The sequence below is a fragment of the Epinephelus lanceolatus genome, chromosome 8 (genome assembly GCF_041903045.1).
Source record: "Epinephelus lanceolatus isolate andai-2023 chromosome 8, ASM4190304v1, whole genome shotgun sequence".
NCBI classification, from domain to species: domain Eukaryota; kingdom Metazoa; phylum Chordata; class Actinopteri; order Perciformes; family Serranidae; genus Epinephelus; species Epinephelus lanceolatus.
Genome location: NC_135741.1, coordinates 4,591,435 through 4,610,597, shown reverse-complemented (window position 1 = coordinate 4,610,597; position 19,163 = coordinate 4,591,435). Strand labels below are relative to the sequence as shown.

The window sequence follows — 19,163 nt, the reverse complement described above, 5'->3', positions numbered from 1 at the left end:
TAGTGGCTTATCTCTTATTTTTATACAGATAATCCACAGACTTTGTCGTGAGCAGTTTCATGTGGGAGCTGTTTTCTTTCTACCAAACCACACCTGCCAACTGCCACTGAGCTAGCTGACGTCACAGCTCAGCCAAGGAGGACGCCATTAATGTTTACATCTCGTGCTGTCACAAGCAGGAGCCACTCGTCCATGGGTAGGTGTATGCTTCCTTCATAAACAGTGAGTCCCGCAACTTCCAATGTCGTCTGATACAAGTGCTTATAGTCCTGATTGGTGCATTAAAGTCCATGACATCATATTTTTTAATCTAAACTCCACCCACCTTAGAGGGTGGCTGCGGCTCAGAGGTAGAGCAGGTTGTCCACCAACTGGATGATTGGGGGTTCAATCACCGGCTCCTCCAGTCTGCATGTCGAAGCATCCTTGGTTAAGAAACAGAACCCCAAATTGCTCCCGATGACTGTTTGGGATGATCACCGATGGCATCGGTGTGTGAGAGTGTGTGAATTGTCACTGAGTAGCAGTTGGCACCCTGCATGGTAGCCTCGGCCACCAGGGTGTGAATGCGTCTCAGTAGTGTAAAAGTGGTTTGAGTAGTCAAAAGAAAGGCGCTATAGAAGTGCAGTCCATGTACCATTTACCACCCCAAGGCAGTAGAAGGAGCAATGATTAAACATGAACAATCAGGTGCAAAAACTAAAACTGTCTCTAACTTTTACAGAACACACTGTGTTCATGTTGAACTTTATTAATTATCGTCAGGAGCTGAGTAAGAAAACAGGTTTTCAGGGTGTTTAAGACTGCTAATGTTCACCTCCCAGCGGATAACCCAAACTAAAGTTGTCATATAATAATGTCCTCAGGATGTAATTGTCAATCATAAAGCATTATATACGTTATTCTATAGTGGGTTACGCAGGAAGCGTTTCCATGTAATTACCTCGGCTGTCTGTGGCAGTCTAGTGCTGCCTGGCGGCCATGCTGCTGTGTGTGCTCAGTGTTCAACCACTGGAACCAGAGAGTCCCTGCAGAGATCAGCTATCTAATACAGCTGGAGCTGAACTCCGCTCCTCCACTGCTCCTCTACTGCTCCCTGAAGCCCTCGCCCCCTCCAGCTCTCTTCCTCTTCCTGCAAGCCAGTTTCCCTCTCATCTCCGACTTCTAATAGTATAAACTGATAACTGGTCTTGGTCACGAGGGAGCCTGGCTTGAGTCGAAATGGACAACTTAATCTGGTGAATGCTGATCATTGGCAGTCTGAAGGCAGTTTAGCTGCCCAGAGAAGAAATAATGCACAGGGAAGAAGAGAGATGGGTCAAATATTTATATGTGGATTTACCATTTAAACCAAAAAGGTGAACCACTTCTTTGGTAAAGGGATGATACAGTAACAGCTTGTTAAGGGAAGTTTGCCCAAGTAGGGGTCTTGAACTGAGTTTGGATTCATGCTGATCAACAGGTGGATCAGGCCACTTAAATGGCCAAATTATTGGGCTGAGGGGGGAGTCAGAGTACTTAAACATCCTTGGCTTGAATGCACCCTTCACTTTGGTTCTGCTGGAGAACGCAGCCTTGAGAACTTGGATAGTTCCATGCCAAAATCAAAAACAGTGGCAGTGTTTTGGACATGCTTTAGGAAAAAATTAAATTAAATTTTAGCCTCTAGGGAGCAGACATATTATTAACTGCTAAGATGTCATGCTACCATGTTAGCAAAGAGTGCAGTTACCTTAATGTACCATCTTTGAATGAAGTGCATGGGATCACTGGTAAGTGATTCATCGGTGGCTGTCATACATTTAAGAAGCTGCTGTCATTTTCTTTTATTTTGGCACTGAGGCTTTACATGGGAGGATTTCTTTAACCATTGCCTTATTACCCTTATTACTGATGGGTTTTTTTCTAGGATACAGTTAAATTATTATTTATTATTTATTTATTTTATTTAAAAGGGACAATGCACAACAGTAAAAACAGTGTAAATGTGCCGAAGTTAGCGCAACGCTAATTCACATTCGGAGTCCCTTGGCAGGTAACAAAAATACACAATTTAAGTAGGAAATAACAACAATAAAAAACAGGGGATTTCACATTCAAACATAGCAGCTAATGGGTCTGTGAAGTGCAAAGTGCCAATTTACAGTATCAGTTTATGAAGTGCATGGTTGCCTATTAAAGTGCGTAATATGAGGTAGTATACTATATAAATAAATCTGTTCGCCCAATATTAATCATTACCTTGCCAGGAAAGGAATTTACCTTGCAACTTAGATCTCTGAGAGTCTTAGACTCCTGCTTGGGATGGCAGTCCCAATAAAAATGTCCAGGATCTTTACAAATATTACATTTCAGAATTGTACTCAATTAGACCATTTCACAAAAATAAAGACTGAAGTATTTGAAGCAACATCCAGTGTTCAGCTCACAGCTGCATGTCACACCCCTCTATCTGGCCACATTTACTGTTGATCAAAACTGTTGAAAAGAAGGCAAAAATGTCAAAAATACTTAGAAAAAACAATGTTTTTGAGCAAGTTATAGGAAGGAAAACTACAGGAACTTGCTGGAAATGAACAGAAATGAGGACACTGATTGTTGAAGGGTTTAGTATAATATTTTATCTGGCAGTACTATGTATTCATGTACATGTTGACCTCTGCTGATTGTTTCAGGTACTTGATTCAAAGTAGTATTTCAGGTTGTGGTGACTGGCAGCAGCTCAGCAGTGTTGCATATGTGTTTGCAGGGTGAAACTAGCCTGGTCCAGCAGTGACCTTTGCTTGGACTAATCCATGCTGCATTTCCCTAGGATTGCTTCCTGCAGGGGAAAGGGGTTAATCGTCATGCTTGGGGCAGATTTGTGACTGACTGGATTAAGTGGGGCTCAGAGTGTTGGACACTCCTCTAATCTCTGGTATCCATGCCCCTGCTGGCTGCTGGGACGAAGCCGAATGACTGGCTGACTTATTTTCTGACTGACTGATGAGTAGGATGACTGACTGATTTCCTGATTGTCCAACTAAACGATGAAGTGATGAGTTTCCAGCTGACAGACAGCTGACCCACTCGCTGTCAGATGAAAGAAAGAATACACATTTTATTTCTCTGTTCGAGTCGACTCGTACTCTGTAGTCCACACTTGCCTTTTTATGAAGAACCTCAGTGGAAAAACACATGGTTATATTTGGAGTGTCAGTGTTGATTTAACACTTTACAACAGTTCCCACTCCCTTGCCCCACTTTGTGAGTCAATGATTAGCTGAGGCTGCTCAGTATTTTAAGCCCACAGTGCTGGAATGAACTCTATTTGCATTTTGTTTGGCAGCACAGCTCAGGTCCACAACCTCAGTAGTGTTTTGTTCTCAGCATTATCCTAGTACGGTTTGTAGTCCTAAAAGTATGTGTTAAATTCCTCTTTGTTACACACAATTTTTGCTGTTTCTGCTTTGGTGAATCACAGCTTGAACTAAAAGCGACTAAAAGCTGCGTACAGTTGGGTGTTACAGGGTTTCCACGATCACAGAAAATCTACAGAAGTCGTGGAATTTCACACACACACACATTATCCAGGCCTCGAAAAGTCATGGAATTAGTAAAATCATTGAAAATCTTGGAAAAGTCATTCAGTTTAATTGTGTGTGATGAAATATATACAATAATCTTCCGTGGATAATCCTCCATGTAATGTAACGGCAAATTTATTTTCTTGGGCAACTTAACGTAGCTTCAATGTGCATTGGTCTGTGACAATGCTTTGTTTACCATCTCGTACGTTTCGTTATTTTCTCCCTGGGTTCGTCTCTCCTATCCTGTATGCCAGCTAGCTGGAATCATATTTGAATAGAGTTTAAAAAGAAAAAACGCCCAGCAGGCTTTTGGTGAAAACCTCCTTGGAACGCCAGCATCGACAAACCGCCCACAGCGACAAGCCAAACTGCATCAGTATAATGTGTTTTTACCAGTTTAAATCGCCGGGTCTGTTTGTTTTGGAGAGGAGGAGAGCTCTGCAGATAATTCAAGTCATGGTAAAACCTCCTGACTGTCTGGATCAAAAAAAGATGAGCAGGCATCAACTTAAGAGACAAAAGAGATGAGCACACAATCGAATGTTGTGGGTGAGCTGCCCATCTAAGAGAGGCCGGACTGCATTGGAGATCCACTGATTTGTAACATAAATCGGCTTTATTCAGTTTTTTTTTTTTTTTTTTTTTTTTTTTTTTAAACCAGTTTTAATCTGCTGGTCTGTTTGTTTTGGAGTGAAAGAGACCTCTGTGGGTAATTTGGCCCCCGATTAAAACCTCCTGAACATCGAACACTAAGAGAGTTTTAGCTTGGAGAAGTTTTAGCTGCTTGTAATCTGCAGTTCATGACCAGACACCAACAAATCCCCTGAATCTTACACACTGAACCTTTAAGAGAGGGAACAATCCATGTTTTTATTTCCATGCTATTATGCTGTTGATGTTTTGAAAGTGGCAGCTTGTGGTTTTTGAGTTGGTTCATGTAACTGTCGGTTTAGGACTGGGCGATATGGAGAAAAAAATGTCGGACCAAATCCCTCGATATCGATATCTAGACAGTATTGTAGGGTCAACTGTTGATGCTTTCAGAAAATAATTTGCACATGTTCGATAAATGATCATCAGTAATGTGGATATAATAACTGGAAACATAGTATAGATATTAACATAGATAACATAGATATATAGTGTCATGTCACAGTATCGATATACTATTGATATATTTCCCAACTCGACTGTCTCAACTCAGCAATCTCCTATCACAATATTGAGAAGTAACACATTGATATGACCTCAGCCACTGTATAGATTATACTGCATTAGTGTACATTGTGTGATCTGTAAAAGTTTTGTTTCCATGGAGATAATTCAGAATATATTGTTGATCCAGGTACACACACACACACACACACACACACACACCAGGTTGGCGGTGGATTTAACAGATGGGCGATAAAGGTCATTGGAAGCCCGACCTCTTTACCCACACACCTGCACACACACACACACATACACACACCGTACTGCCTCTGCAGCCTCACATCTTATTTTCATGCTGTTTGTGTGTTCCTCCTTTCTTGTCACTCACTCTCTGTTTTTTAGTGCAACTTAACACTTCAGCATGTGTCATCCCGTCAACCAGATGGAAAAACAGGCAGTCGAGCAGCCAGAGAGTCAGACTCCGAGCCAGTCGGCTAAACACAAGCATTGTTCTTCAAATTCTTGTCTAGTGATAAATCATTCAGTCTATATATGGTGTCTGAAAATAGGGAAAAATGCCCACTACAATATCCCAGAACCAGATCCATTGCTCAGGAGGCAACAATATTTAATTTACAATGATACAAAAGCCAGGAAAGCAGCGGATCTTCACATCCCAGAAGCTGAACCCAGATATTTGGCATTTTTGTTTGATAAATGAAGTAACTGCTTTGCTCTTTCTGACGGTTAAAAGGATAAATGTAACCTGCTGTCATTTTTGCGGCCAGCAGTAATTAATTCAGAGTATTAAACAGACGTATTTTCTCAACAATGGCCGTTTTAAAAATACCCTTTTGTTCCAGCATTGTGTTTGCTTTGTCTTCTGTTGGCTATTCTCCAGATTCAGTCCGTTTTGGCACATTCGTGGGTTTATGAACAAAAGAACTGCCACAGTTGGCTTCCATTACTGCAGCGATCACAGTCTCACGAGCCAGATCTGTTGTACTTTTTCTCACCAGCCCCTAACACCTCACTGCTACCTGAAAATGATCAAATGATTGTGGTTGGATTTTTTTTGTTTTCTCTCACTCTGAAACTAACAAGCTCCTCCATCTTGTTGTCAATGGCATGAAACAAACCAGCCTGCAGACAGACGCTTGGCTTGCAGTGCTGTATTGGACAGCATCCACCAACACATCACAACCAACCTGCGAGAGTGTGTGTTTGTGTGTGTGTCTTTGTGCCACTGGACGATGTGGGAGTTACACCTTTGAAACCATCAGATCTTTAAACCCAGAGTTCACCTACAGAGCAGCCAGGATCTGACCAAATGAGCTCTATGGAGAGATGGCATGCTCATAGCCTGCAGCGAGGCACTCACACTCACTCACACACACACACACACACACGTACGTATACAGAGGCCAGGAGGCTTAAATATCCACATGCATGCTAAAGACGCTTTCTCTCTCAGACACACATAGAGCCACAGGCTATGAGATGAATAACTGAGCTCTCAGGTGTATTGCAGGCATTGATATGTCCTGTTGGTTTTGCACGTGGACGCTGAAACAGCATCGATATTAAAGCCAGAAGATCAACACTTATTATCAATGCACCACAGTAGTTTCCCGTGGTGAAATGTAATGAAGTACATTTATCTAAGTGCTGTACTTTGAGGTACTTGTACTTTACTTGAGTATTTCCTTTTTATAAATGATGTTTTTTTTAGTAGCCAATAACATGATCTTAGTGAGTGACAGTGGAACATTGTTCATGACTGAAAACATGTTGAGCTCCTCCTCCACAAACTCTGACATCCTGACCAACGCTTTGACCTGTAAAATTAGATTTTGGTTACTTCATGTGGATATTTGATTTCACACTAATAAGCAGAAAGAGGAAGGGAGGGACAGAGAGATGTATTTATAACCCTGTGTCCTCGGGTCAGGGACTTTTTTATTGGTGATCATATGCATTTCAAAATATCAACTGTAATTTTTTTAAAACTGGTTTCTGATGGTCAGTGAACTCAGGCTGCCATCTGCATTCTTTTTTTGTGTTCTTTTTTACTTTCCAAATGAAAATGATATTTAAATGGATAATTTCCATCTCTTCAAGTCTGACTGAAAGTAACCCGAAGAAAGAGCCCCCCTGGATTTTGTTCTAATCGCATATAAAACTTAACAAAACATCAGCTGTTATCAATAGTTTCTCACAATACTACGATCTTTTAGGCCACATGCACACACACGAACAGTGACAGAAAACTACACCTAAATACAAAATGTATGCTTTTAGTTTTACTTTATTTGCACATACATGTATAGAAAATACAGGAAAAGGGAAGTAAAAGTTAAAACCTACCTCTCCTATTTAAGCAATATCACATTCAAGCTCATGATGTTATACTCGTATATCGTCACGGCTGTGATTTGGTCATAGGCACGAGCTCGAGTGTGATATTGCTTTTATACAACAGTTCAACAGTTAAATAAGCAAGGCTAATTAAGAAATGTTGAAAAATGAGGACAAAATAGATAATTTAAGCATTTATTTGTCTTCCGCCAACAAAAATAGTTCCCTCAGGACTCCGCTGTCACCGCTGCTATGTAACGCAGATATGGTGCGCCAAGCACTTACTCTTTATACACATTTATCTGCACATTTCCATTAATTGTGCAGCCGGTGAAATAAGTCTGGTCTGGTGACTGCATGGTGGACTGTCACTTCACAGGCACAGCCGACACTGCCCTCTGATCTGATAGTATGTTGCTCCATAGTTTTCTGCTCTCCATGGATGGCTTCCAGTAGTTATTTAACAAGCTCTCAGACGTGCAAGACAAAAGGTATATTTTAGGGCCCGACTCCTAATTAGAAGGCTAACTTTACACATAGGCTACGTTAAAACAACATCATACCTGTGCCCACTCACTGTCATGATCTCCCTCGCTTCAAGACCCGCAGTGGAGTGATACATACGCAGTGAATAACCGTGATGTTGTACTCCAATATCGTCACGGTTTTACTGTCTGTCAACCAATCAGATTGCAGGGCCGGAACTAACTGTTGTATAATAAAGAATAACAATCATACATAAAAAGAAAAAGATGAAAACGAAGATTGCATAATTGAATAAGAGTTCCACACTAACAAGTATCACAAAATTGTTAAAGATGTACAATGAAAAAAACACAAATATTGAATAATGATAACGTAGATGATGATTGTAGAGGTGGAGGAAGGTTGTTCCTACGATGGCAGGTTTAAATACATAAATCAGCTATAACTGACCGTACAATCAAATGTTAGATGAATTTATGAAATATAAATTCTAAAGGGATTATGGGAACTGCAGATATTAGGTGGAGTGTTGTTCTGATGTGCTACACCTATGTTTGAGACGTTTATTGGCATGTAGGTAGCGGCCAGGTATCATACCATAAGCAGTAGGCATCTAAAAGACAAACCGCCGAAAAATGCAAAAATACTGAAGGCCAAAACACACCGGCGCCGTACGATGCGCGTCAAAACAGCCGCCCCCAGTATTTTCTATTATTTTCTATTTTCCTTGAAAAAGCGCTATTTTGTACTTCCCAGCTTGAGTGTGACTGGAGTGTGCAATCAAAATCCAGTTGACGCCCCGCAGCGCAACGCTCTCGCTCTGTGTTGGGGGCGGCACCTGACTCGCGTCAATGATGCCGCCGGTGTGTTTTGGCCTTAAGGCGAAACGCCAAACAAGAGTAAATCTGGGGTTGGCTTTTACTTTCACGTGTGATGGTGAGTGTGTTTACAAACAGTGACTGAAAATTCTGCGTAGTGTACCTTTAAAACACAGTATAGAACATGTTAGAGACGTTTTCTGTCTCTCTGGCTTCAACAAAGAGTCAGCTTCAACCTTCAGTGAATATTGATTCATATTGAAGAACAGCAGATATCACAATATACACACACACACACACACACACACACACACACACACACACACAGTCTGTGCATGTACTTGAACATGGTTAGGACACCACAGCTACACACACACACACACACACACACACACACAGACACACACACAAAGTGCTTATCTAATATCAAGACAAGGTCAGTATCTGTCTGTGTGGAGATGAATAGAACAGTGATCCCCTCTCTCTCTCTGTCTGTCTGTCCGTCTCTGTCTGTCTGTCTGTCTGTCTGTCTGTCTGTCTGTCTCTGCCTCGTCCACTCAATCTCTTTACCTTTGCATCTGCAATCCCCCTCTCAGTTTCAGGATTAGACACATGGGCCATGACATTTATGGATCTGCTTTCTTTCCTCCTGGTCATTTTGTTCCTGGCTGCTCAGCACTGAACACACACACACACACACACACACACACACACACATTCGGATTATTCTAAACCACAAGAAGAGGAGTTGGACTGTTTATGCTCTGTTTGTGTGTGTGTGTGTGTGTGTGTGTGTGTATAACTGTAGCGGTGCCCTGCTGTCTGTGGTTATATTTCTGGCCGGCACTTCCTTGTAGTCCGGACAGATAAGATGTTCTGTGGCTTCAGAGTTAAGATTTAATTTACAATGAGACATTTATTATTTATTGCACTGAGATGATTCCAGAGTTTTGGTCAGGTTAAGTTTGGCAACAGCAAAACAAGATGAGTCAGATCTCCATCCTCAAAGCTTTATCTGAGCATGACATGTCTGTTCTCTTCTTCTGTGGTGTTCACACAGAATACATGAAGGTCAGACTATAGTTTGTCTGTGGTTCAAGATGTTGAGTTTGACTTTCCAGTATCCATCTCCTGATACCATAAACTGCTCTGTTTTTGGGCTAGGTTGTGAGTGTCTTGAATAAGGACAGACTCACATTTTCATTTTTGTGTCTATCAGATATTATCTTTCCAACGTTTCTCAATGTTGAATAGTTACCAGAGGTGGAAACCTTGTTTTCTGACGAACGTATCTACTTTTTTTCCAACATTTCGTGCAGGATTTTGGTCTAATCTGGGGTTGACTCTTGTATGCATTTTCAGATATACTACTGCAGCACCAATTCAAACACGTCGGAACAGGCCACGTGCTTGACTTGTTGTATTGCTTCTTGCAGCTTTCTCTAGAACGGCTCATACAAACTACTTCACACTTGATACTGCGTTTTCTTATGTCCTGAGCGATACACCTGGGCCTCAAACAGTTATAGATTTATTATGATGTTACACAGTGTTTTCCCTACATGTATCTACTAGCGGCACTGCGCTGCTGCTAAATGATAGCGCTGCTGCTATATAAAGATCCTAGCTATGTGTGCACCAAACAGCCAGAGTCAGGGACCAGCAAGGATTAGGCTGGAAAAAGAGCACCCCAGATAAGGGTGCTCCGATTGATCGGCCACTGATTACAGTCGGCTGATATTCATTTTAAATCATTAGAAGGCCGATCAGAAGAGCTGATTGGGTGACGCATAACATACAAGATAATTTCTCAACACTCCGCTAAAACAGCTTTATTGGTCTGGTAGTTCTGATAAACTGTATACCTCACACTGAACATTTATTGCTGCATTCATGGATTACTGTTAACCTGAAGTCTGACCTCTCTCTTCTTGCTCACCACACACACTTGCCACACTGAACACTTCTGTAGAGGCTGAAATACTATTTGGATACAAGTTTTGTGTCTGTAACTTGTATCGGTGCTCGACTTGTTCAGTCATCAGTTGTTTTTACAAGCAATGTTAGAGTCAGGGCATTCATTAAAAACTAAATGTAAAATGTTGCATCTGCCTCCACGAGCAGGAGTGATTGTAAATAGCATATGGTGCATGAGAAGCATTTTATTAAATGTAATTTGACATCTACAGCTGTGTACAAATGTGTGCCTAAAGCCCTTCTCGTGTCAGCAGACATGCTAAATATCTTTCAGCGGCCTAAAACTCATGCACTACAGCACTGCTGCTGAAAAACAAATCTTAGGGGAAACACTGTGTGACAGAGCAGTTACAGAGCAGTAGAGTCTTTGTGTTTGTGTTGGATATAAGTCCAATGTTCACTCTCTTTTAGCTCTGTTTTTGGTCTCCACCAACTCCTGAGTGAAATCTCTTTAACTGCTAAATGCTTCACCAGCTTGTTTCTAACTGTGTCTGTCTGCTGTTTGCAGCTGAGCCGGTAGTGTACAGTGGGTTTTTACAGATTCTTCTTTGAAAGCGACGCTATCAGAGCGGTGAGAGTAAACTATAACAGTTAAGTTATGGTCCTGAAAGATAAACTATGAGCTGAAACTCACTATAAAGCTCTGTAGATTCAGATTCAGATTCAGCTGGAGACTCATCACTACCAGAGACACCTTTCACATCGTCATATTGTTTTCACTTGTTTCATGAAGCATTAAGGCAAATTTGTGATTCATGATATCGGGCTATATAAATGAAAATAACTTGACTCAGCCTTGACATTGCTATTATAAATGTATTGATTATAGCTGCTTTCAGACGAGGCGTGTCACCACCCGTTGAAAAACGCTGCTTGAAAACCCTGCTTTCTGGATCAGACTGGATCTGAAGAGAGGTTTTTAGCCTCTCACTATTTCCCTTTCAAGTAAAAGACTTCTCTGAGCTTACCTCACTCCAACATTTGGTGAATGATCTCTGGGTAACGCTGCGATAAAACTCCTCAGCAGTGAGCACTTAACACCAGAGCGGCAGACAAAATCGAAGAAGAACTCAGATTTTATGGATCACTGTTGAAGAGTTGAATAGAACCCTGAGGCTTAAATATAAAAGTGCTTCTGAATTCAGAGAGAAGGCACCCGGCACCCCTTTGTTTGGAGAGATGAAGCTATCGAGCTCAGTAACTGTTTGTGTGTGTGTTTATGTGTAGGCTGACACACAGTCGGCAGCAGGCTGAGAAACTGACATGAGATCAGTTCTGTTTCTTTTTCTCTGTGTTAAATCTACTGGAGGGTGGAAACACTGAGACAAGGATGGAGATCAGTCAGCTCCTCAAACAGGAAGTAGAACAGTGAGACTGGAACCATCAGTGTTTATGAAACTCCCCCAGTCATGTGACCAGTCATGGTTATCCTCCTGAACGCTCTTCCTCTCTGTGTTCAATGAAGGTCAGTGGCAGCTTATTGATTGTGGCCGGCCGTCTCCTCAGTGCTGCATACTGTACAGGGCTTTTTATAACCTGACAGACAGACAGACAGGACCGCAGCCTGCTGATGCTGACAGACAGTCTTTATAGCTGTCTGTCTGCCTGCCTGCACAGGTTTTCTTTCTTCGTTTCTGTTCACCATTTTGTCCTCACACACTGTCTGTCTCTGTCAGTCAACCAGTCACTGTCCAATCCATTACCTTTGTCCGTATGCTACCGATGGTGCTGCATCAAGTATTATTAGTGCGTGTGTGTGTGTTTCAGTGGTGATGTCCCCCTCCCCACCACCACCCTTTCCACCACCCTTTTACAGACACACACCTCCTCCTCATGGCTGGTTGTCTCAGCAATCAATATTCTGCAGTGGAGCTCCTCGGCCTGCACCCTGTTAATCCCTGCAGCATGTGTGTGTGTGTCCCCGGCCCGCTTGCCTCTTATCAATATCTTCACCTCTCTCTCAGTTCAGAAATGATCCTCTCCTCTTCCCTCCAGCCCTCATCGATCTCTGTGAGAGATGGATGCAATCAGAAATAAGACGTCGCTGTTGTTGTTGGACTGAATACCGAGCGGCTGTCATGTGGACTGACCTGCAGTTCGGGTCTTAAATTTTTTCCTGCAGTTTTTTTCCTGTAGGTGTAGGTCAGATTGATGTGTGAGGGTGTTTTTTTAAACATGTCACTGGCGGTGTGTTGCAGCTCAGTACAGCCCATGTTAGCAATTATATGTTGTGGTACGCTTATATGCATTTCCATTGCTGCCTCACAGCAGGAGATAGCTGTGCTGACCCGTAATGATTATGGCCAAACCGCGACGGTGTCGTCACAGTAAACTGATTTTTACTGTGACAACTGACGTGTGCAGATGACTCACCAGAAAGCTGCATTTGAGCAGATTGAGTACTGGAGGTTTTTCTGTGTGGAGTTTGCATGTTCTCTTTGTGTCTGTGTGGGTTTCAGTTTCCTCCCGCAGTCCATAAACATGGAGGTTTGGCTAATTGGACACCACATAGGTGTGACTGTGAGTGGTCGTCTGTTTGGAGTGGATGATATGGAAGAAATCCTTTGTCACATTATACATAATTTTTATTATGATATTGTAAAGTTTCTGGTAAATCAATCGAGAAACTTGATGGATAATATAAGAAGTACCCTCAATATAAAAAATCATCCAAATCCCATGGTGCCATGAAGCAGTTCTGTTCATTGATTTGCAATATTACCCACAATTGCCTAACACACAGAGAGATAGTAACGAGATAACATGGTATATGCAGTGTGACTAAATCTCTGACAGCAGTGGAATTTGTATCGTCTCATGGTCGCCCAGCCTCGTCTGTCTACTGTGTACGTCCATGCATCCTATAAATAACATGGGTGGATGGGCGAGTTTAGTTGTAGCTTCACCAGTTTCCCTTCTTTTCTGTTTCTGGAGCTGTGATGAAATCTGTTACTGTGTTAAGGCTCTCTTAAAGGCATAGCTCAACATTTTTGAAATATGCGTATTCTCTTTCAGGTTGAGAGTTAGATGAGAAGATTGGCTGTCAAATATAAGGCTAAAACACACCAAAAACCAAAGCGTTAACATCATTTTGTTGTTCATTTGGCGGGTTGATGAGCGGGACTTTGTTCCTTTGGCTGGGAGGAGAACCTTTGTGGAGTCTTCACCCGACTATCTCCTGCACAGAGCTAAGAAATAATGTGGCACAACCCCTCTGTAATATCACCAATTGTCTTTTTTACACTTTGGTTTTTGTTAAGATTAAACAAGCAAGATATGACATGTTAATTAGTGAGCTTTAGAGGTGCTGATATGTGGATTTTGTTCTTTGGATGTAGCTAATTAAGTCTAAGCTGATCTAACTGGCTGCTGGCAGTGACTCCATATTTAACAGACAGAACCAAGAACGGCATCGATCCTCTCATCTAAATACTCGCCAGAAAACGAATATGTGTATTTCCCAAAATGTTGGACCATTCCTTTATTTTAAATTGCACAGAGTTTGAAGACATCACCATGATGGTTGATAAATATATTATTACTGATTATAGTTGTCCCTCTGATGTTGACAATGATTGCTGTTGTCCCTGTGACTCTGGATGTCCACTAGCACCGCTGTCATATTACACCAACATTACTGCCCTGCACTACATGTGTATTAAATCTGCCTTCTACTGAGGGTCAAAGTGTTACCTCTAGGCTGTTTAAAGAAATACTTCACCCACAAAATGACAGTTTATATATCAAATATTCATGCCTTTATGAAGAAAACGTTTTTTTTTCGCATTCTTCCAGTGAACGAAAAATCCAAAAATGGAAGACATCGTTGATTAATTGAAGTAAATGGGAAACACATACAACAATAGCAAAACTATCTCAAAACATCTATGTGCAAGCTCTCACACTATTTGAACAATATAGTCCAAGTCTCAATTATCCACTTGCATGCTAAGTACTTCCAAAACATGTTGCCTTGCCTTCAGCCCCTTCAGCCCTGGACCAAAAGGAACAACATGGATAAGTTAACTTTTAGTCTTGTTCGGCTGATTTGGAAGTACTGAGCATGTGACTGGATAAATTAGACATGGATTTTACTGTGCAAGTAGTGTGAGAGTTTTGATATAGCTCTGCTGTTGTTGAACATCGCCCCTGTGTACTTCAATTAATCAACAATGTTTGCCTTTTTTGGATTCTTCTGGTTTTTTTTACAAATCAAAAGCAGCACAGAATAAATATTTGATATATAAATGGATATGTTGTAGGTAAAGTATTCTTTTAAGGGTCCATGTTTGAAGCCATGCACAGACTGAATTTATGGTTATCTAAATCACTACTGCTGTGACTATGTTTTTCTTTACTAAGCTGCTGTACATCTTCATCTTCTTTTTATTGTATTATCCTGATATAACTGTAGACAGAAAAGGAATCTGGGAACAAAGAGACAGATGTTTCTCTCACGCAAAATTGGGCTATTTTTTTTCTGACCTTTCTTTCATTTTCTACTTTGCTTTTTTGTGAAATAATGTATACCTTAACCTCTTTAGGTCACTGGAAATCTTTCAAATTACAGCAGTAATAATAATAAAACAGTCTAAGAAGGTAAAAAATATACTATTTTCTTGAGCTGCTCACATCTGATGTTGATAGTAATACCATGCATTGTGATAAGGGTTCATAAATAACATCTCCTTATTTTTAAGGGGACAGAAATTACATTACACTCAATGAATTTAATGTATATATTCTGCATTGTGACAACATATCCTCATACAATGGTTAGAGTTACTGCGGTCAGGTTTCAGGTCTCGGAAAAGTTTTGGGGGTAAAGTCCCGTGTTTTGTGACACATACACTCCAACCTGCCACCTTACGAGACTGCTTCCCCGTTTATTCTTTACTCCGCTGAGGGCATTGGTCACGTGATCATAGCCTTTCAAAACATGAGTTATACACACACACACACACACACACACATACTCAAGGATACATCATGGATGATGATGATGATGGTGCGATAGTGTTGGTGGTGATGATGATGACAATGGTGATGATGATGGTGAAGAGTGTAGTAATCCCTGTGATGGTGTTGTTGATGATGGTGACCAGTAGTCCCAGTCTCTGTTTTGTCCATCTATTTAAGGAATCAGAATTCCACCGAACCAACGTCACTATAATGGATATACAACCTGGATCAGTTTCCATGGAAACCAACAAACATGATTGTAAAACAGAGGGAGCGAGTCAAAGAACGGTGGCGAGAAGGAGCGGTTCTTACTTCTGATGGGTGTAGAATAAAAACCTTTAAGAGTGCTGCAGCAAGAGAGCTGGGAGGGTGGAGTTGGGAGGAGAATGCGTTGGTGGGGGAGGAGCTGAGAGGAGGCAGTGTCTGGGGGGAGGAGGAGGAGGTGGCAGGCTGGTGGTGGAGTAAGGAGAGGGCAGCAGAAGATGGGGATGGAGTTGGCAGGGTAAAAGGATGGGGGTGAGGAAGAGGGGGGAAGGGAGGCAGAAATAAAGAGAGATAAATGAGGAGGTGGGGTGGTGTGGGAGAGTGATGGTGGGGGAGGTAGGTAGGTGGAAGGATGCCAATTTGACAGCTATAGGGAAGCTTCAGGGTCCAGCTCTGCACCACCACTGCCTGTAAAACAAAGAGAACAAAGAGGCTGAGCAGAGTAAGAACCACCAACCCCCCCAACTCCTTCATGTGGGGGAAACGTCCACCTTAATTGATTTTCTTAATGATATTCATTTTACACTGCTGGGACTGGGATCAGGTAGAGTTTGAGGACTAGAGGAGCACTGAAACATATGTGGTGCACCTCTGTTGTCCCACATGAGGAGAGAAATTAGTCTGTTGTTGAAAATAGAGGCAGACCAAAGGAAGTCCAAGGTGCTTTACCACTTAAAATAAACTATAGATCTGTATGTAGACCAGGGAAGCATGGTGAGGTTACTGCAGTCTTGATTATTCGGCACATGGTAAAAACCTTCTGAACAATGAACACTGAAGGAATTCTAACCAGGAGCAGTTTCAACTAGTTGCAGTCTGCAGTCCTCACTGCTAAATCCTCCTCAATCTGACACACTGTTCCTAGATTTCAGACTTGTGTATAAAAGGCAGACATTACTTAAACGTACAATAATAAGCTTGAGCCACTCAGTTATGTCCAGTTGTAGACATGTTCCTTTAGAGGAATGACGATCCACTACTTCACCCCAGCACTTTGCTATTAAATGTCAAAACAGCTGAAAAAAACTTTTCATAGGAATTAATCAACAATTGATGCTCAATGAATTGCTCAAGTAATTCTCCAGTTCTGTCCCCTCAAATTTGACATTTTGCTGCTTGTTTATGTTTTATATTGTTGTAATTTGAATAAAAATATGTAAAACCAGACACAAGTCATCTAGGGTTGGGTACCGAACTAGGTAGTTTTAAGGATATACCAACTGAATTACGTTGGTACTAGTTAGTACCGGTTCATGTTAAATCCATCGGTGCCAAATGTCAGTAGCTGAAAACGCAGTTTGGTAAGAAACACCAGGTCATGGCAAGAGGCAAAAGTGCTGCAAAATGGTTTGAAGCCTGGAAGCTAGCCACAGAGCTCAGAGGCTCAGCTTGGAGCTCAATCCAGCTGCAGAGTTTGACCTCAGACAGGACACAAAAGCACCCTGAAGCTGGGAAGTTGGCCACAGAGCTTCAAAGCAGCTCTGGGTTGCTCCGTTGGCCTCTTTGTTGGCCGCTCCGTTGGCCGCTCCGTTGGCTGCTCCGTTGGCTGCTCTGTTGGCCGCTCCGTTGGCCGCTCCGTTGGCTGCTCCGTTGGCCGTTCCGTTGGCAGTTCCATTGGCTGCTCCACTGGCCACTCTATTGGCTGCTCTGTTGGCTTCCAAGCAAGCCAAAACTATCACTGTAGCACTGATCTGCAGTATTAATTTTGCTTTCTGGTCTCTTTTCTTTTGTATATATTATTTAAGTAATAGCCTACTATCACTGCTACATGAGCAGACACAAAACCAAACACACTTACACACACACAAGCAGACAAACAGAGACAAGACAGGAACAAGATCAGCTCACACCTGCAACATGTTAAAAAATTTCAGTTTTGGTTTTTTGTTGTTTTTGTTTTATTAGTAACGCACCAGAAAAGGTACTATTGGGTATTGGTACTGAATTCCAGTAGTGGTTCAAATGTGCACTGTATGCAGCCCTAAACCATTTTAAACTGTGATTTTTCACTGCTTTTGTACATCTAATAGACTAAACAAGTAATCAAAATAAGAGTTAAAAAATAAGACTACACTGTTTTTTGACCCGATAGTATGAAGTTAAATTAAAGAAAGTTAAGCGACAAATGAAAATCATCAGGAAGTACCTTTATTATGTGATATTTTCAGCGTTTTCCTGCTAACTCAGTAATCACGGCTGGCTGATTTGTCATGTAACAGTGATTCTCTGCTGCTCTGAGCTTCTCTTGTAAAACATCATCTCTCAGTGTGTAATTTGTGTTGATAAAGAGGCTTCGCGGCCGTCCGGTGGCTCCGTCTCCGGGGATGCAGGAGTTGAATGTGTGGGTGGAACAAGTTGAAGAGCTTATCACTTTTAACAGAAGAAAATTTTTATGCTTGAAGCAGAAACTTTTACATAAAGCCTTGGTGTAGGGCTATCGTACTGAAAAGATTTTTTTTTTTCAAGAATGGAAAAATACCGAAATATGTCCACTCAACACATGACCCTCAGTGTTATGTGACATTACTTGTCATACGAGAGAGACGGACAAAAAGATTGGAAAAGAGGAAGAGTTTAGTTTTCTGGAGAATGTAAATTTCTCCCCTTTTGAAACCACTGATTTAAAACAAGGTTTTATCTCCACAGTACTCTCCTCCCTTTTGTTGTCTTCAGTGATGTGTTGATGACATCAGTGAGAGGATGAATTAGAAAAAGAAGGAGGTGATTGGGGAGGAGAGTAGAAAAGAAGGATGGGAACAAAGCATAAGGAAAAAAGGAAAGATGGCAGTTTAGAGAGAGAAGTATGAGGAAGGAAGTGATTGGAGAGGAGGTGATGGAGGAGAAAAGGGGGAAAGAGAAGGAAGAGTGTGAATGGGATAGAGAGGAGATGAGTAGAGAAAGAACGAGACGTTTTCTTCCGTCTGTCCGGTGGCTAACCTGATTAGCTTAGCAACACCAAAGGACCAGATCCGGTTCTGGAAACACAAACAAGAATCGATACACTTCTACACACAGTTACAGACATGTTAAATTAATGTGCACTGCTTCATAGTAATGTGCAGACTTGCAACACTCTGCTCTGTTTGTAGATAATGTAGAGAAATTATTCCCAACCAGTGATATGTTCTCTGCTGCAACCGCCATCCAGCTGGAAAAAACAGAAATTATGATTTTCGAAACAAGAAGATATTAACCAAATATTTGTGTTTTGGAGGAAAATAAATCCACAGATGGGATTACACATTGGTGTGACTGTGATATGTAGTATCTGTATCATCTCAACAACCAATAGAATTCAGTTGAGACCTGATCACCATGTGCTGTGTTTGAGAGTGCATGTAAAGTTGAGAAAGGATCAGAAAAGTCCTAAAAACTGAAGGTATAATTGATAAATGCTGCTGTGATGTCAAGTTGTTGTAGTGCCAGTGGACCAAGTTTGAACAGTACCAGTAGCTGTGTTTCCATTCACCTCTTAATGTGCTCATTTTCATTTTGCGCATAAAACGATCAGAGTGGAAACAACAGAAATTCAAGAAAAGAAAAAAAACAAGAAAACTTTACACTTGAGAGGTGG

General features: G+C 41.5%; 1 protein-coding gene across 2 annotated transcripts in view; it reads left to right on the top strand.

Moving 5' to 3' along the window:
• The window catches only part of LOC117257646 (nucleolar protein 4-like), a 241,050-nt gene that overhangs the window by 105,289 nt on the left and 116,598 nt on the right, over positions 1-19,163 (top strand). The gene's annotated exons all lie outside the window — the stretch shown is intronic.